The sequence below is a fragment of the Sphaerodactylus townsendi genome, linkage group LG14, assembly GCF_021028975.2.
Source record: "Sphaerodactylus townsendi isolate TG3544 linkage group LG14, MPM_Stown_v2.3, whole genome shotgun sequence".
Taxonomy (NCBI): Eukaryota; Metazoa; Chordata; class Lepidosauria; order Squamata; family Sphaerodactylidae; genus Sphaerodactylus; species Sphaerodactylus townsendi.
In genome coordinates, this window is record NC_059438.1 from 9,468,509 (window position 1) to 9,485,862 (window position 17,354).

A 17,354-nucleotide genomic window follows, 5' to 3' on the forward strand; every position below is an offset into this window, starting at 1 on the left:
TTGTCTGGCACAGAATCACAATTCCATAATACCGAAATAGGGGCACAGTCTGTCCATTTGTTTACAGTCAATTTCAAGATGTTTCAAAGCACTAATTGGCTTAGGTCAGGCTACAGACTTTGAAAATAGTCCCACTCCACCTTACAGACATCCGAATAAGAGGTTTTGCTCCCATCATATAGAGATGGCCCCAGAGTTTTAGAAATGCTTTTCTCAAGAAAAAGCATTCATTCTAATCACTCCAAACTTTTCCTGCTGGCCCTGACCCCTATTTTTCCTTTCTGTAGCCTTTATGTTAATATTTTCAGGCAATTACTGCCTTTTATTCATGTTATTCTACAATCAATGGTCCCTTTTAATGTTTCTTTGAAAGAGTTATTCTTTCAACTGTTACTTATTTTATTATGTCCTAACAGAAGAAAGATTTAGACATGTTTTATAACTTAAAAGACATTTTTTAAAAAAATGGAAATTTAGATAAGCTTCATATAAACTGTAAGAATATGAAAGTCTATGTTTGATGTATGTGTTCGTTTACTTTGTGTATGGAAATAAAATTTAATTTTTTTTAAGGAACTCCCGGGAGGACACAATCCTCACTCACATACTCAGATCCTTGGGAGAACACAAGGTGAGAAGTTGCAGCAAAAGGTGTGTCTCCCATTCCCATCTCCACCTCACCCCCCCCCCCCCTCCTGACAGTTCATGGCAGATGAACAGATTCAGATGTCTGTACATTTGCATGCGGGGGGGGGGGGCAGGAAAGAAGGTTACAAAGCAGGGAGTCAAGGGAAAACAACACACAAGTCACTCCCTCTTCACAAACAACAAAATGGAAAGGAAGCAGCAACATCCATTTTTCACCTGGAAAAGCAAAATCTTGACACTGCTTCTCACCACTTTGTGTCTCAGTATATCCATGGTGGGGTTAAAAATTGTCTTTATTTACAAAGAACCTTCCCCCCACCCCCAAGGCATTTGTCCAGAAGGTGCCTTGACTCTTTGCAGGGCCAGCGCAATTTAATAAGAAAGCCAGCCAGCAACCCAAGACACTTACAACTGACCTAGCTATCATTTAGAACATCTGTATGCCACCTCTCCAGACCACAGTTCAGGACAGCTTAGAAAAAATCCAGAATGAAATAAAACAATGAATAGCAATCAAAACAATATATGTATAAAACAGCCAAACAAAACAAATTCGTTCAAACTTGCCCACACAGTTCTAAAAGGTTAGTAAAACCTGAAAGCAATGAAAAAAAAACTTTCAAGAAAAAAGGGGGAAAGATTCTAATAAATGGGGAGACTCCTTGAGCGTGTATGGGAGACCATGCTTTCCTCTCCCTTATTGCTACTGCTTTACCCTACCCCAATTGTATGCAGATAAGTGCTGATTCACTGAGATAGAACAAGGAAGACAACTGGAAGGGTAGTTGGGTCGGGGAGCCATTGTGTGATGTGGGTTTTCCCTTCAAACACCCCACACCATGTCTTCCCCCTCTCCTGACAATATGATGGGAATGGGAATATTAATCTTCTTACCAGAGGTAGCCAAATATAGTTTGCTTCTGCCTCCACCCCAAGATTCCTTCTCCCTTCCTCCTAGCCAAGTGAATGCAACAGAAGGTCCGTTCACTTGGATGGAGCCATGCAAAGGCAAGTGAAATGGGACTGCAGAACCTTCTGCAGGGTGGCAGCGGGGACACAATATCCCACACAATTTAATTCCACCATGCGCAACCAGTTAACTGCTTCTACTCCAACCCCTGAAGTTTTATTCGTCCTTTACTCTCTCTCTAAAGCTCATTCTGCACATGCAGAACAATGCACTTTCAAACTGCTTTCGGTGCTCTTTGAAGCTGTGCGGAATAGCAAAATCCACTTGCAAACAGTTGTGAAAGTGGTTTGAAAATGCATTATTTTGCGTGTGTGGAAGGGGCCTAAGTGAGTCAAGTTGACTGGCACCATGAAAAGGGGGCTGAAACAGGCCAAGGCATCCCACACAGGCGGGGGGGGGGGGGAGACCCCACACAATTCCTCTCTCCATAGAAGGACAGAAATATTTCTCCCAGGGGGGAGGGGGCAGCCAACTGCCGTACCCCGCCACCCCTGAATTTCTTGTCCTCCTCTCCTCCCCATCCGAGTGAATGGAGTCGTACGCAAGTGTGGAAAAGGGACTGGGTCGGGTTAGGGGGAGTGAGGCACCCTCAATCCTGAGAGGGACAAACGCCCCCCACCATTTCTCCTTCCCCCGTGCAAAACAACAGGGCAGGGAGAGCCATATAGACGCCCCCTCCTCCTGGGGGTAACCAAATATCCCCGGCCTTCCCTCCCGCGAGGCTCCCCCTGCCTTCGCGCCGCCGGAGCCGCAGCAAGAAAAAAGGCCGGTCCCGTCTCCTTCCGCCTCATTACCTCAGCCGGCTGAGGTGAATTCCGTCGCCCGCTCCCTCAGCGCCCCGAACCGTTCCCCCGCTCGTCGGGCCAGGCCCTCAAACCCGGCCGAGAAGAGCCTCCCCACCTACCGTCCCCCTTTCAGGGCGGAAAGGTCTCCTCGTCCTGCCGCGGCGGAGGATGCTCTGCCCCGGCTCAGCCCAACCATGCGCCCTCGGCTTGTTTTTCCCCCACTGGGATTGCGGCGCAAACAGCCGCCCGGCCGCCGCTCGCCTTAGGCCCGCCCACGGCCCCGCCTCGCGCCTCCCTTATGCCGTCGCTCCCTTCAGTCGGCCGCCTGGCGTGAGGGGAGCCGGGGCTGGGGACGCCGGAACGGCCTGCGTCTCCAGGCGCCCGCCGTCGGCGAGGCGAGGCAGGTTTAAGCGGGCTGCCTCGGGAGTAAGGCCTGTTGAGAGGTCAAGAAGGGCTTGCTTCCAGCTATAGGGCACCAAGTCGTTTTGGTGGCCTTCCTAAGAGAACTTATTATATGGCATGGACCATTCTATTATATGATGAGAGAACTTATTATATTGCATGGACCTGTCGCGTTGGTCCATGCAAAAAAAAACAAATATCTTGACAACAAAATCAACATAATAGCTGTAACAAATAAGTATTACAGGGGGTTTGTTTCCATTCAGTATGTTCCTAGGACAATAGTGACTGCTTTACTATGGAACACACAGGCCAGTTCCGCACAGCAAATGTAAAATGGGTGGCAGTCGTTATAAAGGAGTTTGGTTTTTCTTTTTCCTATTTACATGTGTACTGTGCACTGCAGGCAGAGTTTGAAGCCCACTGAAACAACCTGGGGTGCTTTCGCACCTTTGCACGCAGACGCTTTTGAAGAAAAAAACTTCCTGCAACACATGTATAGCTACGCAGGCATGCAGAGATGAACTTCCACTGCCTTGGTGATCGTCCCATGATATGAACAGCTGCACCTTTGTAGCTACGCAGATACAATCTTCAAAATAAAGAAAAAGGGTCTCCCTGCAACAGCAGGGCAATGGCAGGTGGAGTCTCCCTGACCATGGACAGCGCCGTGGAAGGAAGGAATATGAAGCACCTCCTGCCTGACAATTTGAGCAACAGTAGCTCCAACCAGGGATTTTTCAAAAGGGTCCCTGTGTTGACAATTTTTTTAAATCCCAGGTTGAGAAAAATGAAACATGACAGGCTTGTTTTGGAGGCGGGACCTGTACAAAGTCCCCCCCCCCCCCTGGGTTATTGAGCATCCTGCATCCATTATATTTGATCTGTGCAAAATTGATCACAGTCACTCTGTTTTCCTGCAAAATGGAGTATAAACAGTTCTCTATACATCTTGAAATCTGCCTTTCTCAGGGCAACACAAGATGGAGTACATAATGTAAATCAGTATAGTCAATAGGATGAGGAGACATCTAATAAACAATAGGACCAGGACTGCAGAAACAAGGCATAATTATTAAACATTATTAAACAATGCAAGAATTATTAAACATTATTATTGTTAATTAATTAATAATTAATTGTTAAACAATTATTAATTAATTATTAAACAATGCAAGAATTATTAAACAATGCAAGAAATATAATACGGTAACATGAAAACCTACAACATATAATGTATATATTATACAGCACATCAAAATTGTTTTGCTAGATCTGAGCAAGCTGTAACCACTGTCTACCTCACTGTGGTGAGGTTGGCAGCCAGGCTGAAAGACTGACTGACCCGTTCTGGGTATTCTCCCTTTCTCAATTATATATTCATTACAACCTGTGAGGTAGGCTAGGCTAGAAGACAACAAATAATTGGCCCAAGATCACCCAGGAGGCTTCACCATTTAATATTCACAACAACCCTGTGAGCTGAGCTAGGATAGGCTGAGAGAAAATTACTGGTCCAATGCATGGGCGTGTGAACATGAGTCTCCCAAGTCTTACTTTTTTTGCCACTATTTAGAAGCAAGTCATATGTGATAAAATGTATACACGTGCAGTGTAGGAAATCAGCCCACATTGTACTTACACATAACATTTATTTTAGCATTTTATTGCCCTTATGTGGAGTGGGCAATCAGACATAGCTGCATTGTACACTCAACAGATGTGCCCACAGCAAGATATCTATGTTTGTTCAGTTGTCATGTTCTTGGAAAGTAAGATGGGATAAATCAATCACTGGACTGCTGAATGAGGATGAGGGAAACCAGAATTCAAATCTATTATCTGTTAACTTCACAGGATGACTTTGGCTTGGTTACTACTTACCAAGCCTATCTCACTGGGGTGTTGGGAGAATAAAATTAGGGGGGACCTGTGTGGCGAGTTTAAAAGCCAATTAACACATGAAGCTGCCTTTTGAGAGTCAAACTAGTGAGTGACATTATTATCTGTGCTGAGCAAAAATTTTCCAGGGCTTCAAAAAGAGACACTAGCTCCCCAAGTCCTATGGCAGTGGTGGCGAACTTATGGCACAGGTGCCAGAGGTGGCACTCAGAGCCCTCTCCGTGGGCATGCGCAAACCCCCCCGCATGTAGGCTGGCCTGGGCTGCTGGGCTCGATTATTAGCATTAAACTTAAGACCTAGTTTTGGGGAAGCAGTGTAGGTAACCCTGTTAAGCACTGTTAAACCCCACTGATTTTCATGCGAAGAACTAAAGCACGATACTTTACCTGGGAGTAAGCTCAGTTGCTGTCAATGGGGCTTGCTTCTGAGTAAACCCTCCTAGAGTCGTGATTCACCCATTGGAAGAGTTGCATGGTTGCTTCAAAGCAAAGCCATCAACTACCACCAAGCTTACTCCTGAGTAACGCGCGCCTCGGAGCCAACCGGTTTTTCTAAACTAAAACCTCAGTATTCAGGTTAAATTGCCATGTTGGCACTTTGTGATAAATAAGTGGGTTTCGGGTTGCAATTTGGGCACTCAGCCTCGAAAAGGTTCGCCATCACTGTCCTATGGAGTTCTAAACAAGTGTATGTATAGCATTACAGCATTATTTTTAACTCACCAAAGTATCTCCTTGAAGTGGGAATCCCTTCTCACTGACTTCAGCATTTTTGGTTTTCATTAATCCGTTAAGATAGCATGACTGAACATTTCAAACAAATATCCATGCAGAATTTTCTGACAAAAGTTAGCATTGGCAATTTTATATTCTCAAACCTGACTGGATTTGCCAAGACATTGTGAATGAAGGTGTTATATTTGTCCTCATTTCAGTCTAAAACTAAGCGCAGCTACATGTAACTTGCTTTCACACACATCCTTGCACTCTAATGATACAACAGTGATTGGTCTCATTCGAGACAACGATGAAACCGCATACAGACGGGAGGTTGAACAACTAGCCTCGTGGTGCCACTGGAACAATCTAGAACTGAACACACTTAAAACCGTAGAAATGGTGGTAGATTTCAGGAGAAACCCTCCCATCCTACCTCCTCTCACAATGGCTAGACAACACAAAGTATCAGCACAATTGGTAGAGACTCCTTTACATTTCTTAGGCTCCCATCATATCCTCATGACCTAAAAGTGGACACCTAATATCAAAAAGTAGCCATTAAAAAAGCACAACAAAGAGATGTTCTTTCTATGCATGCCAACTCAGGATAGGCCAAACTGCCCAAGGAGGGCTGCTGATACAGTTCTTACAGAGGAATCATTGAGTCTGGTCATCTGCACACTCCTATAACTGTGTGTGGTTTGGTTCTTGCAACCCAACAAGGGTCAGACACAGACTTCAAGAGAATAATCAGAACTGGCAGAAAAAACAATTGCTGCTCACCTGCCTTCCATTCAGGACCTGTCTACTGCACGGGTCAAAAAAAAAAAGGGCTAGTAGAAAAAATATGTTACTGACCTCTACCATCCCTGGACATAAACTGGTTTCAACTCTCTACCCACTCTAGAAAACATTAGCTACAGAGCACCTCTCTGCACACCAAGACAACTGTCTAGACATAAGAACAGTTTCTTTTTTCCCTAGTTGCCATCACTCTGTTAAAACAAATAATTCCTCGATAATGTCAAACTATTTATTATATATTTATTATATAATTACTGCACTACTTTTTTCATCATTCCTATTACCCATCTCCTCCCAATTATGACTGTATGACTATAGCCTGTGCTGACATTTCATTTTATTTTATGATTTTACATTTTATGTTTTTATTACTATTGATTGTTTCCTGATTGCTTACTAGACCTATATGACAATCATTAAGTGCTGTACCTTATGATTCTTGACAAATGTATTTTCTTTTATGTACACTGAGAGCATATGCACCGGAGACAAATTCCTTGTGTGTCCAATCACACTTGGCCAATAAAGATTCTATTCTATTCTATTCTATTCTAATCCTTCAAATTTCCATTTCTATCTTCAGTTATTTCTGCCAGCATGGTGTAGAAAAGAGTAGGTTGATTCTAATCTGGAGAACCGGGTTTGATTCCCCACTCCTCCACATGAGCAGTGGAGTCTTATCTGGTGAACCAGGTGTGTTTCTGCACTTGTACATTCCTGCTGGGTGACCTTGGGCTGGTCACAGTTCTTCGGAACTCTCTTAGCCTCACCTACCTCACAAGGTACCGGTTCTGGAGAGAGGAAGGGAAGGGAGTTTGTAAGCCACATTGAGTCTCCTCACAGGACAGAAAGGTGGAATATAAATTCAAACTCCTCCTCCTCCTCCTTCTTCTCTTTCTTCAAATTTTAGCTCTTTCCCTGGACACAGGTAGAAACCACTTTCTCCCCAGGCTCATATTATTACTTGTAAAGAATCATGGTGTTATAAGAATCCTATGACTTTGAACTAAGCATCAATTATCCCCACTACTGGGGAGGAACAGAATCTAGCTCATACTATGGCAGAAGCAGACAATTGTTTACTGTTTCACTCTTTGCTTATCTTGAGGAGAGGCTACGGCTTATTTATTTAGATATGCACACCTCACTTTTCTCCCCAAAGCAGCTTATACCATCCTGCCCTTCTCCATTTCATCCTGTTGACAATCCTGTGAGGTGGGTCAAGCTGAGAAATTGTGACAGTCACAAGATCATTTGGTGAACTTCCGCCAGACTTGGGATTCAAGCTTCTCCTAGCCCTCTGCTCTGAACAATAGACAGACACATATTTTCCATACAGAAGCTCAATTGCTGGCATCTCCATTTACAGGATCTCAGACAGCAGGTTTTGAGGAACAATTTGTCCCCCTCTGAGGCTCCAGAGAGTTGCTGCCATTGAGAGGAGACAACCCTGAGCAAAATGTGCTAGTATTCTGACTTATTATAAGGCTATGCCCTCAGCGATTCACTTCTGCTGAAAACAATCCCTGGAGATCCAATGCCACTTGGACTACATGCATCAATCGTTCAGGAGGATATTTTTACAAAGGTAATGGAGCTTTATTATAAGAGTGGTTCAGGAAGATGCTTTAATAAAAGGGAAAGGACTGTGGGCTAAACAATTGTGTTCAGTATGATTCTATCAGTTGCTGCATGCATTATCCTATTGAGTAATTCTGAATAATTTGATCCCATGGTAACACTTATGCTTTGTTTCAGATTTTTACTTGGTTTTAGTTTGCACAATCCCAATCCTATTTCATTGCTTTTTAGATGTCTTGTCCAGTGGATTTGCGTCGTGTAAATCCACAGTGAGTCTCAGTGAGAAAGGTGTGCTGTAAATAACCTAAACAAAAATAAATGTTCCATAGAAGGCAATGTGTGTTATAATGTCCAAATTATTACATGAGCTAGTGAAAACCTCCAGTACAATCTTTTCTGAATCTGCTGGTGTTGGAAAGGGCTGCCAAATCACAGTCAAGTTATGGAGACCCCTGGTGAGGTTTTCAAGGCAAGAAATGTTCAGAGGTGGTTTGCCATTGCCTGCCTCTATGAAGTAACCATGGATTTCCTTGATGGTTTCCCATTCAAGTACCAACCAGGGTCAACCCTGCTTTATTTCTGAGATCGGACAAGGTCAGGCCAGCCTGGGCTATCCAGGTCACAGTTTTCTGAATCTACTGGAGATAAAATGTTAACTGACATCAATGCTAGCATACTGTTTTCAGCTAAAACCGATACATGCCAAAATCCTTTAGAGAAAGTTAAAGCAATGACACATACACTCGTGTTGCTGGTAAAATAGGCTTGAATTCAACTCTTCACAGCCTGTCAAGGGTAGACTTTGCTAGCATAGGCACCCACCTGTGTTTGTAGTTTCCACATGAAACTTTCCACATTTGGCATTTGACACAGGGACAGATGTTTCAAATTCTCCGCTGGCATTATTATCCATTTACAAATTATCCATTTACCAAAAAAAAGCCGAAAGGGATTACTGAGTATATTTTCAAGCCTCCGTCCACATTCTTCCAGCAGATCTAGCAAGAACTGGAAAGAAACCAACCAGAGCTGCAATCAAGTCAGGGGTATAATTAGAGCACACAGGAGTGAATGAGAAAAAAAGCAGGCAGGAGTCAAACTTATTAAGGTGGCTTTTTATTGAACCAAACAAATTAGTTTCTAGACAACAAACAAAGGAGTAAAACAGAATGTGTCATAAAAACCTACATGATGGTAAAAACAACTGTTGCATCACCCATTTCTTTAAGCGGCATAAGTGGCCATTATAAGATTTGATTCCTTAGAAGACAGAACGTTGCAAATGTATATCACCTTTAAAAATAAATGTTTATAAATATGCAAATGTGGATTGGATTGGAAATATGAAAATAGCACAAGTCATGTGGAGAAATAACAGAAAGCCCACGGAGGGTCATTCCATACAGGGGTAGCCAACCTATGGCACTCCAGATGTTCATGGACTGCAATTCCCATCAGCCCCTGCCAGCATGGCCAATTGTAGTCCATTAACATCTGGAGTGCCATAGCCCCTGCTAGAAGCATCTGTCTATTTCTAAGTATGAACAGTGTGGTGGGTGCTTCTCCTTTTCACAAGTACCAAGTTATACAAGACCAGTGTTTTCAGTCCCCTACACTTCTTGGAAACTTTTCCACATTCTAGGCAGTTGGGAGCAAAGACATCTGATTGACTGTTTCTTGCCGTACTTCCTTGCTTGGACTTTGCTCATCTCCATCAGTCAGCAAGTTCTGCTGTGCCAAAACAGAGAAGTTCCATCACACATCAAATAACAAAGCCCAACACTATTAACATTTTTCTTTAAGTGTAACTCAGGAAGCACTCAGTCGAGGGTCTCTTCATGATGATATGTTTGATAATCTGCAACTGAAGGACAGACATAGCACCTTTAGGGTATGGGCTTTTTTTTAGGAAACTTGCTAGAGTATATTCTGATCCCAGGTCCTTCAGGACTTATGGTGCTAAGTGTGCATACTTGAGGGTGCTTTTGTTCTGAGTTCTCATCCCCTGCTTCAAAGCTAAATTGCCACATGTCATTCACTGAAAATTCAGCACAATGGTCATGTGCCAAGAATCAAGTGAGATAGGTGTCTGGCATACTCAGGGCCAGACTAAAAATGATGGTGTCTTCATGGATACTGTGAGGACGTCACTGCCATTTAAAATCATTTTAAAACGCTGCAAGGGCCCGATCAGTGCGTTGGGGTGAGGCACTCCCTACCCCCACACCATGCCTTATCAAGTGCTGAAAAAACCCTTACGCAACAGCTGTTTGACACTTGAAAAGGTGTGGGGGGCGGGGAACAAGAGCTTTGTCCTGTGCACCCAGTTAGGATTGGGCTCTTGCAGCATATTTAAATGACTTTAAAATGGCAGCAGCCTCATGACAGCTATTAGGATGCTGCCATGTCTAGTTTGGTCTGTAGATGCAGGCTGATGTGTTCAAAGCTGGCTCCTCCATACTGGGACATACTGCCCAGGTAAACTTATGGGGTCAAATGTCCCCAGCCTGTGGCCATTTAGTCAAGTGGGCAGCGGAAAATCGCCCCCCTCCTCCTTCCCCCTCCGGGGTTCATACACTGACTTCAAGACCTCATGCGAAAAAAGTTGTTTGATAGTGGTGGGAAAAGATGGCTGCCCATATTGGAGGAGGGGCAGAAAACTCAGATTTTGCACCAGGCTACATTTTCCTTAGATACACCTCTGCATTTACATGTTGTGAAGAGGGTGGGGGTATCATAATCAGAAGGAAAAGTCCAGAAGCTTCCCAATTGCAAGTCCTGTAGGAATTGGAGAAGGAGCAAGGATAGGGAATTAAATGGTGGGAAAGCAGGAACATTGTAACTTGTTTAAAACTGATTGTTTTTAATTGGAATTTATTAAAAACATTTCTATTCCTCCTTTCTACCCAACCAGTCTCCACAAGGCAATGAACATCAAAACATTTAAAAACATTTAAGCAATTAAAAATGTGGTTAAAATTTTAAAATTTAATCAAAAACAAACAGCAGTAGAAGGAGGGCCAGTACTGTTATTGGGGTATGCCAGACAAAACAAAGGGGCCTTGAGCTACTGGTGAAATACATTAATAGTGGGAGACAGACAAATGTCCCTGAGGAGGGAGTTCCAAAGTTTTGGTGCCACTGAGTTTTGGTTAACAGATATGTATACATTGCTAAAATAGAATTTTCAAAAGGGAGGAGGGTTCTAGTACAGCTTTTTATTTAACAAGCAACTTTTCCATGAACTGGTGTTGTTGTATGTTGTTTCTTTTTTGGTCTGGAGAACCTTTCAGTCATGAAATTGGCATTCCAAAATGGGAAACCTGCTTATTTGCTCAATTCAGCATGAGTCAGGTAGCGCTGTAAAGTCTAGCATGGTTTGTTTCAGCATGAACGTTTGTGAGTCAGAGCTTACTTTCTCAGGTGCATAGAGGTGTACAGTGATAGGCTTGGTTAAATAACCAGTGGGAGGAAAGGAAAATTACAAAGAAAAGCCGGTGTAAACCAAGATGCAATCAAAAGAGAAATCAGGTCATCTATAATGAGAATGAAACAACTGCAGTATACTAAACATAAATTATAATGCAGGATGAAATGACGTACTGTAAGAGTTTGCCTTAGTACTTATAGAGCTAGTCATATCTGAAGAGATTTAGGAATCCAGTGTCTCTATTAAGTCGTGCAGATGGCTGAGGGCAGCATCTTGAATTTGTGAATGAGTTTTTATTCAATGATCTCACGAGGCAGACTAATATAAGACCAAATATATCTTGCTGTTACAGACATGAAACCACTGCAGCAGCTGTTATTATGGACCAGCAGTGGTGTGCTCAGTACTATGATGCAGAACCTCTGCACACAACTGGTTTCAAGGGCAGAAAGTCAGCTCACTCTGGCCATCAGGTGTCTTTGCTCTTAAGCTCTTTACTTACACACACATGCATGCACACCCCAAGAATATCCTAAATTTTGGATGATCTCCCCATAAGTATGAAAAAATCCAAACAGCCACACACCCCTATTGTGACACAGGACTGAAACCAAGCTTGCAAGACAACCACAGTTTTGGAGTATGGGACATTAACAACAGATTTGTCAGAGGCGTACTGCCCAGGGGAACATATAGGGTCAAATGTCCCTGGACTGTAGCCATTTAGTCACGTGGGGGGGAGGAATCGCCCCCCCACACCCCTCCTCCTTTCCCCAGATTCATACACTGACTTCAAAACCTGGTACAAAAAAAAGGTTGTTTGATCGTGGTAGGGGAGGGTGGCCGCCCATACTGGGGAGGGGGGAGGGGAGAAAACTCAGATTTTGCAGTGGGCTACATTTTCCCTAGATATGCCTCTGGATTTGTTAAACACACATCCCTAATCTTGTTTCAGTCGGTACTATGCACGTTGCCTGGTACATGCCAAAAACAGTCGAACGTTAACTCAATGATGCAGTACCATTACACATATAATTAGAACAGCAATTAAAATTTGGAGATGGATTAAACAAAATTAGGGTTTACTGTCAACTCTAATTTGGCTTAATCCATGTTTTGCTATCACTTTCCCCCCTTTCTCTTGGTGCAAATGCTCTGTCACACTTCTCCCTGGTCTGGAAATCCAGGTCTCATTTGAACATCTAAAAAGTTGTATAATGGGGGGAATTGCAAAGAATGGCTTATTACTCTGTTACTATGGCAAAATAAAGCAACAAAAACACTAATGCAGCAGATTCAGCAACTCTCCCCTGCCCACCCCCCACCTCCAAATGTTTGGGAGTAGTCTTCAAAGGCTGTTAAAAAAAGGTAGATTTTTACAGCAATTTTAGAATGCAATCAAAAAGAAACTAGTTCTGATTTCCACCAGGAGTCCAGATTTGCGGGGATGTTGTAGTCAAGATCCTGCCCCTTGCTGCCACCAATTTTATCCGCATAAAACAATTAGGTCTCAGAATATTGTAACAGGGATCTGGATTGTGAAAGGCAGATTCTAAGATTCACCCTTCTGTGCTTCTCACTTCTCTTTTGCACTCCCCTAAACTGATTTTCTTCCAATTGAGGCAAACATAAACTTGGGAATCCTAGCTGGCAGAGGGAACTAGTGGTAAGAGCAGGGTTAGGTACTCTTTTCTTACCTCTGGTTCTTTGCTGGTAGATCAGATATTTCCTGTGATACTTTATAGAAGACCAGAAGAAACCTGTTTTGCCAAAGCTGGCTCTGCTGTCATTTGTTTATTTTGACCCAAAGATGACATCAAACCAGGGATAGAAACCCAAAAAGGACATGCATCTCTTAGAACTGATGATCATATCTCTCTCGAGAATGCATTTCTCTAGATAGCTTTTCTATGTGTATTTTCTCCTGGGATCACTGCATGTTATGGACTTATAAAAATGCAAAGTGAATCTCTTATACCAAGTGCACAAGGTTTGGTATTACTGGTACTGGCTGACCTCACTTGTAATTTCCTCAGGACCTCATAGCCCTTTGGATCTGCTTTAAAGCTTGGACACACTATTTCAGGGAAAAGCATAAAGGGGGTTGGAATTAAATTCCTGGTGGCAGCGAAATATATTCATGGGGTGGAGGCAGAGAAGTCACTTTGTGGTGGCATAAATAAAGAAGCATTGTTCTCTGACCACTGGGTTTGAGGATCTGTTTTGAAATCCCCAATCAGTTGTGAATTTCACCGTGTGATCTTAGGCCAATTCAGAGGTGTAGCAAGGGAAAACGGCGCTCAGGGCAACACCTGCTCTGGGTGCCCCCCCTGCACCCCCGTGCCTGCCCCCCCTGTGCCTGCCAGTGCCTGCCAGTGCCCCACTTTCCTTAGCTGGCAGTAGTCCCGGGCAGCCTGGCAGGGCCGAGCCAAGGCTGAGGGGGGAAGGAGGAGGGGTGTGGGGCAATTTTCCACCCCCCATGTGACCGAACAGCGGCCCGCCCAGGGCATTTGTTCCCAGATGGCCACGTGGAAGCTCCGCCTCTGGGCCAGTCACACTCACTCAGCCTAACCTACCTCAAAGGGTTCCTTCTGAAGAAAAAGAGAGGAAGAACAGAACTGTCGAATGCCACTTTGAGCTCTTCGAATGAATGGTAGAACAGTGACTACAGCACTTTTAGTATGGATTTAAGGAGCAAGCAAGCAAAAGTCCTCATGTTCTCTACCTGGGAAGATGGTATTCGTGCTCACTGAGGGATAACAAAGAAACCAAATGAGATTCTTTCGAGCAGTTTAAAAATTAACTCCCATCTTAACAAAAGAAGTAAAAAAAACATTCTTGGTAGAACTAGGTCATAACTCTCAAGACATCATTCTAACAAACATTGTTATCTTACATGGAGCGCAAAGCAAATTGGCCTGGCATTTCATTGTAAAGTCAAATGGCCTTTGTTCACACCTTAAATAGTGTCTTCATTCACCTTTGACTGTCGTCTTTAATCTAAAACGAAGGAACGTAATAATCCATCCTTGAACAAGCAACTATATTCTGCGGGGCTTATATCCACAATGAAGTACTTTCCTTTCAGTTACAAAAGAAAAAAAAAACCTTTATCCTTGTATGAGCTACATATTGAGATCCACCCAGTTCAGATGAGGTAAAATAAAGTTCAGAGCCCGTGAGACACCTTTTGTTGTTTTGGATCTCCTCTTAATGATGCTGAACTCTGTGCTTAAAGAAAATATCTCCGCCCTTCCTTCTGGGTCCTATTGCCACCTTTTACAATCAAAATGGCCTCGCTGCTAGTAGGAGGGATTATTTTACCTAGAATCTCCCAGCACAGGATTGCAGACAGGCAAAGCTTGAGGAGAAAATCCTCACTTAAATATTTGTTTGGGTGAGGAGAGAAAAACACTTCAGAAGGAGGAAAACAAACATTTCTGAAGAGATGAATGTTTTTGGAGACTTGTGAGGAAATAACTTTTTGGAGAGGAGAAGCACTTCGGTTGAAGCTGAAAAGGGTTCAGAAAAAGAAGATTTTATGGTGTGTACTTCAGCAGAAAAATTTACTGCTGCCATATAGAATTCTCTGGAACATTTTTGGAAATGTTGTCTTACATACCCCTTGGACCCAAGGGATGAGTCTGTGGGTACTGCCTATTTTTATAGCCAGTATGTTATCCTACTACTGCTCCATACCCATGGATCTCTCTCATTATTTCTGGTAAAGTTTCTTTAGAAGAAAGAGGAGGAAGATGAGGAGCTTGGATTTATGTCCCACCTTTCTCTCCTGTAAGGAGACTCTAGGTGGCTTACAAGCTTCTTTCCCTTTCTCTCCCCGCATCAGGCACCTTGTGAGGTAGATGGGGCTGAGAAAGTTCTGAAGAACTGTGACTAGCCCAAGATCACCTAGCAGGCTTCATGTGTAGGAGAGGGGAAACAAATCCAGTTAACCAGATTAGAGTTCGCTGCTCACATGGAAGAATGGGGAAACAAACCCGGTTCTCCAGATTAGAATCACCTGCTTTTAACCACTACACCATGCTGGCTTTAGGATTTGCCATTAATATTACCACATCATCAGCAAATATATCAGTCCTATGTATTTGGCCATTTATTTCTACACCTCTAATATTGCTGTTAGTCTTCATGGCATCCATCAAATGTTCTAATGAGTGGACAAAGAACGGGGTGATAAAGGACATCCCCGCTGGCTTCTCTAGTCTAGCGGCTAGCCAGGGGGGAAACTTTCAGAGTCAAATCCATTTACTTGCACTTTAGCTTTTCATTTTTGATAGACTATTGCCTTTCTAAAGTATTGCCTAATATTTCTTTTCTCTAGGGTCCAAAACAAGCCCCCTGATTAAACAGCTTTCACCGCAATGGGTCACAGGTATAGCTTACAATGAAGCTCTATTACCCAACAACAGGTTAGGCAAGTCTGTCTTGTTTTGCTGCCTACCTGGAAAACAAAAAGCAACAGCTGATAGTAAATATTATTTATACAGCTGGGTGCCCCAAACCTTTAAAGAAACCACAGAGGCACACACCCAATGCCGCAATGCCCACACTTACTTCATAGCACTGGGTTGACACATCAACCTTTACCACAGAAACCTGCCATCGCCCCTTGGGACCTGCCAAACCACGGCCCTAGGAGCAGCCATGACAACAAATCAGAGTAATACAGAAAACTTTTGGAGTGTTCATATCTGTAGTGACCATTAAGATACAACTGGCTATCTACAGTTGTGGTGTCTCCCACTATCCCCCGATTTTCCGGGCTCCTGCAACCAGGGAGAAGAAATGCCCACACAGCAGGCTGCAAACAGCACACAAGGAAAAGAAATAAAATTAGTTTTTGAGGAACATTTTGTGCTCACCAGGTTCACCTCTTTTCACCCCAAAGTTTTGTGGGCAGAAATTCAATACTGCCATAATTCTGTTGGTTTCTTCAAGCAAATGATTATGCTGAACACTTCTAAAATCTTTTTTGGGCACAGTGGCTGGCATCTTACCAAATCACTCAGCCAAATTTGAAGTCTGACCCAGGAAGACTTCCTCAGATGGAGGAGGTTCAAAATAGCCTCTTCTATGAATGGAGAGCTCCTGGGGCTGGAGGAAAGCCGCAAGCTCAGCTGAGTGGAGTGGCAGAATGTGTGTGGTAAAGTCAAAGACAGTAATGTCAAGTTCCACCTGACTTACGGCAACATAGCCTTCTCAAGGCAGGAAACATACAGAGGTGGCTTGCTCATTGTCTTCTTCTGCATAGCAACCCCTGGGGCTGACGGGGCTTAGCTTCTGAGATCTTCTGAGATCAGAATAGCATGTCTCATCCCGGTCAAGATGGAATGCCGGTTTAGACAAGTTACTCAACCTCACAGTTGTGCTGGACAACTTGGACTTACCTAATGCTCTTTCTGAGTTCTTACATATCCTTAGCTGTTACAGTATAGCACCTTTAAATTTTGCACAAGTTCCTAGTATGTTACAATAATAAGGCTGCTTTCACACATTATTTTACCTTCCTGAATTGACACAATCTTTGTACAGAGAAAATTGTGTTCCCTCCAATGTCTGTAGAAAATGCATGTGTTGTTTTCCACAAGGTTTGGGAAGCTGCTGGCAAAATGTGTGAGTTAGATTTGTATCCCTACCTTTGCTTTGCAGAAGAGGCCCTAAGACGATCAACCCAAACTTTCACAAAATTTTGAAAATCTCCCAATGCCACCATTTTTTTAGCTAGGCACAGTGAATCAGCATTTCATGTTCTTGGAATTCAAGAACTTAGGAGATTTTTTAACAAGTTTGTTTTTAATTTAAATTGGAAGGGCCAACATATTGACTAAATATTTTAGAAGCTATAAAGATCTGAAGTTTGCTAGTGCAATGCCATCCTTTTTAGAGTCAATCCAACTCATGTTGGGTCTTCCTCTTCTTTTGTTTAACCCCCTCTGAAAGCTATGCTAGTGGTCATCATTACATCCATTGGTACTGAATTCTACAATTTAATAACATGTTGAGTAAAGGTCCACTGTTTCCCCCCCGCCCCCATCAATTGCCCATCAAGATGATTAAGTGCCCCCTCCCAAGTTTTAGTGTTACAGGAGAC

At 43.2% G+C, this 17,354-nt stretch overlaps 1 protein-coding gene across 2 annotated transcripts in view; it reads right to left on the minus strand.

Annotated features, from left to right (window-relative positions):
• Positions 1-2,659, minus strand: part of SLC7A6 (solute carrier family 7 member 6) — a 37,355-nt gene extending 34,696 nt beyond the window's left edge. For both annotated transcript variants that reach the window (XM_048515997.1, XM_048515996.1), the window contains exon 1: positions 2,523-2,659. The gene's annotated coding sequence lies outside the window, so the exon portion shown is untranslated. The remainder of the gene's footprint in view (positions 1-2,522) is intronic.
• Between the last annotated feature and the right edge of the window lie 14,695 nt (positions 2,660-17,354).